Raw genomic sequence first — 4,656 nt, forward strand, 5'->3', positions numbered from 1 at the left:
CCAATAATTACGTTCTTGGTCGAAAAACTAGGATTATCAAATATTATCCTATATTTACGAGCGAAAACACAGGATAACGGTCGTAAACCATAGTTTACGTTCTTGAACCAATATTTACGTTCGATAAACTAGGTTTCTCGATTGAACAATAAATTTCGGTTGTTATCCTAAGTTTACGAGCGTGAATCTAGGTTTACGGGCGTGAACATGGGTTCACGAGCGTGAACCTAGGTTTACGACCGAAAATCATAGTTTTGTTCGAGAAATCTAGTTTCACGCTCGTAAACATAGGTTCACGCCCGTAAACCTACGTTCACGCACGTAAATATAGGTTCATGTCCGTAAACTATGGTTTACGATCACGGCCGTAAACCTAGGTTCATGCTCGTAAACCTGTGTTCACGCTCGTAAACATAGGTTCACGACCGTTAACATATGTTTACGGCCGAAATTGATAGTTGATTTGATAATCCTAATCAATCGTAAACCATGGTTTACGTTCGATAAATTAGGTTTCTCGATTGAACTATGAATTTCGTAAACATAGGATAACGACCAAAATTCATAGTTCAATCGAGAAACCTAGTTTATCGAACGTAAACCATGGTTTACGATTGATAAACTAGGATTATCAGATCAACTATCAATTTCGGCCGTAAACATATGTTTACGGTCGTGAACCTATGTTTACGAGCGTGAACATAGGTTTACGAGCATGAACCTAGGTTTACGGCCGTGATCGTAAACCATAGTTTACGGACATGAACCTATACGAGCGTGAACTATGGTTTACGACGTTATCCTATGTTTTCGCTCGAAAAAATAAGTTAGTATTCGAAAAACCTGGTTTTACGTTCAAAAAACCTGGTCTATCGAACGTAAATCTAAGTTCACGCTCGTATACCCAAGTTCACGTTCGTAAACATAGGTTCACGTTCGAAAATATAGGTTCACGTCCGTAAACTATGGTTCACGGTCGTAAACATAGGTTCATTGCCGTAAACCCATGTTCACGCCCGAAATTCATTGTTGATTCTATAATCCTAATATTTCGACCGTAAACCATGGTTTACGTTTGATAAACTAGGTTTCTCGATTGAACTATGAGTTTCGGTCGTTATCCTATGTTTACAATCGTTATCCTATGTTTACGCTCGTAAACCCCGGTTCACGCTCGTACACCATAGTTTACCAACGTGAACCTACGTTTACGACCGTGAACTTGGGTTTACAATCGTGAACCTACATTTACGAGCGTGAACTATGGTTCACGGCGTTATTCTGTGTTTTCGCTCGAAAATATAGGTTATTATTCGAAAAACCTGGTTTTACGTTCGAAAAACCTGTCTTATCGAACGTTAATCCTAGTTTTTCGACGGTGAACTAGGGTTCACGTAATAACTGGACAATTGGCGTGCCATAACCGGTGCTTGATCTTGAATTATCTGCCCTTGAAGATAGATTTTTCAGTATTTTCCGAGACAATTCATGACCAAGGCTGGGTACCTATGATATTTCTGTTTTTAATTTGATTCTCTGTCAGTAAACACAGTTTAAAAAAAAGAAATTTTGCCCCATGTCAATATAGACACTGTGGCAATTGTCCTTGACTTGACCATAACAAAATGGTACCTCAAAGTCCTGGTCTTTCCAATGGACCGAATTTCTTTGTATACTGAATGCAAGGGATGACTAAAACAGAAATATAAATTAAAATGCACAGTTTACTTGCCTTAATCTTGAATTATCTGTCCTTGAAAATTAGATTTTATAGTATTTTCTTGTTTTCAAGGGCGGATAATTCAAGACCAAGTACCGGTACCTATGATTTTTACACAAATGTACGTATTTCCGTTTTAAACTTGATTCTCAGTCAGTATACAAAGTTTAAAGAAATTCTGTCCGTAGGAAAATTTATTATTATTATATATTTACAATAAAATATGATTAAACTGTTAACAGTCTATATACATATAGGAAACTGTCAGATGTGTCTTTAAGAGGGAAATGGGGCGGTAATTACTAGGAAGAGTGCCACCACCTTTCTTGTAGATTGCGCTAACACGAGCTTCTTTCCACAGCACAGAGAGTTGTAATGAGGCATTAAAAAGATAACAAAGAGGAAGAGATAGTTCGTGAGAAGCTTCAAGAAGAATTCTCTTGCTTATACCGTAAGGACCTGAGGCCTTAGATACAAGATACAAGATACAAGAATCTTTATTTTACGTCGGATAAAGTGTAACAAAAAACATTAGCTCATGAGCTATTTCCCGACAAACAAAGAAAACAGAAATTAACAAAAATAAAGCGGCTAAAAAGAAAGATAAGCGAAAGTTAGGCATATTAAAACATAAATTAAATGACAGCGGTTAAGAATGGCATGGTTATATAATTAAAAAAGAAACTTACATACATAGCACATATAAGCACAAACCTGTAAAAAAAGTACATTTATAAGTAAAAGGGGAATGACATACATATAATACACTACATAGTGAGTTTATTGCATAGAAGGTGCTAATTTTGGCAGCAGCTATATATAAAGACAATTAAAAGGCAAAAGAAATTTTAAAGGCATTTTAAGATTTGGTGAATGCTAGTAGCAAATTTACTAAGGTTGATGTAGCCCTTAGCACCTTCCTCTAAATAGTATAAAAGAAAGCACATAAAAGACTAGGTTTAAAGCACATAGAAGACTAAGTTAAAAACATGAACAAACCAGGTTTAAAACATCAACAAACACTGTCTCTACTGCAAACCAGATCATTTGGCTCTTACTGACGTTTGAATGTCTAATCTGCCCCTTGTTAACGTTTAAGGACTTTAAAATATATTTTGTTTCTGTTGGATAAAGATAGATTAAGACTTGGTTCGAAGGATAGAGCTCTGGGACGTCCAGGTTTCCATCATCAATATATGTCTGCTTCTGAAAGTACTCGTTGAGGAGGTTAGCTTTATCAAAGTCAGAGAAAGTGGTGACATGCTTATTGGAATTGTAAAGTGGGGGAATAGCCGATGGTCTAGTGGTAACACGGTTGAATGTCAATCCAGAGGTCCAGTGTTCGAATCCCGGTCCAGGCACTAGAAATTTCTGAGATGCTCTTGAGTGTCTCCCATCTAACTTAGAGGCCTGTACTGGTTCTTCACAGGAAAGACGTCTTCGCGTGTATCGGTGCTATTCGCAAATTTCTTGAACTAGGCTAAGTTAGCCGGACAAGTCTGTATCTAAAAAGGGTTCCTCTCTATTCTGTTCTGGGGACTTTATCTCACTCTGTCCCTCTGGTCAGATCGCTCTGTGTCTATACTGGTAGAGGATGAATTTCGCGCCCTGTGTGGCTGCGTTTGTTATATGTAAAGCGCATTTGAACGTGTTTGTCATGAAAAGGGCGCTATATAAATCCGGTATGATAAACAAATAAATAAATAAATAAATAAATAAATAGCGTTGTCGGTGATTTAGAAATGAAAGATTTTAAAGTATTCCACCAATCTTTGGATGAAAATGAGCCATTTTTGAGTTTGTCTGAAAGTTTTGGTGGGTCGGTTCTATGACATATAAAATTATAGTTCTAGCTAAAAGTCATTAATAATATAGACCTGACTTGCAGATCCTGAAAATGTTCGTGTACGATAGATTGCTTCGCTATCATGATTTATTTTGACAATGAAATTTTGATTAAACATTCTTTTCATATGCAATACCCAAAATGAAAGATTTGGTTTATTACTCATTTCAAACCCCTGAGACTTACTTTGGTGCAGCTGAAATGCAACCAATTAATTAAAACGTGACTTATTTCCTGGAGCACTCTTGTCATGTTGTCAATACCAAAATAAATGTAAGCCCTGTCTCGTGTCGTTTCATAATAGCTTCGGGTTTTTTTTCTCTGTCAAATCACATGCTGGATAAAAATGGCTGCGTAAAATTCTATGTTTCGAAAGAAGCAAAACGAGTAAATTCCGAGAGTTGTATTAAAATGAAGCGTGTGTTTGTTATATAAGGGTAAATACCATTTTCTTTTTTTTTTCTGTTTTTCTTTTTCTGTAGTTGCGATATAGTTCTTGATGGGAGTGTAAATTTCTGAAAATCGGCTTTTCTACATTGCTTTCTAATCAGTGATTTATATTTTTGTGCATTTGTGCTATGTGCGCGTACGTGTTTGTTTGAATCGTTGATGGATAGGCTATGCCATTGTAAAATTCCTTATCCTTCACTTGCAGTAGATGGAATTTCTTCACTTGTTTCATTGTTGCACCTGCTTATGTGTAGGCCTACTTTTGCTTTTGCATTTGTCCTGCAAACAATGATATGCAAACATATAGGCTGGCTACCCATGAGTCTTCCTGATCAATCCATACTGGGACATTTAAATAAATATTCCTGATTATGCTAAACTATCATATTTGCTGTTTTTAATGGTCTTTAAAAAAACTTCCTGTGATTTATTTTCCCTTTTTAAGTGACGGCTTAGATATACACCTGTCGTAGTTATGAAAATGTTTCTTAACTTCAATCTACGGTTACTCCACAAATTCCATACATGCGGACATCTAAGCTCATACAAACGTATGTTGTAATAGTTTGCTGATCTCAAGAAGGTAACAGATACCAAATAAGAGATTAAATAGTTACTTCCCTTTGTCACAACCACCACA

The sequence above is a fragment of the Mercenaria mercenaria genome, chromosome 16 (assembly GCF_021730395.1).
Source record: "Mercenaria mercenaria strain notata chromosome 16, MADL_Memer_1, whole genome shotgun sequence".
Classification (NCBI taxonomy): Eukaryota; Metazoa; Mollusca; class Bivalvia; order Venerida; family Veneridae; genus Mercenaria; species Mercenaria mercenaria.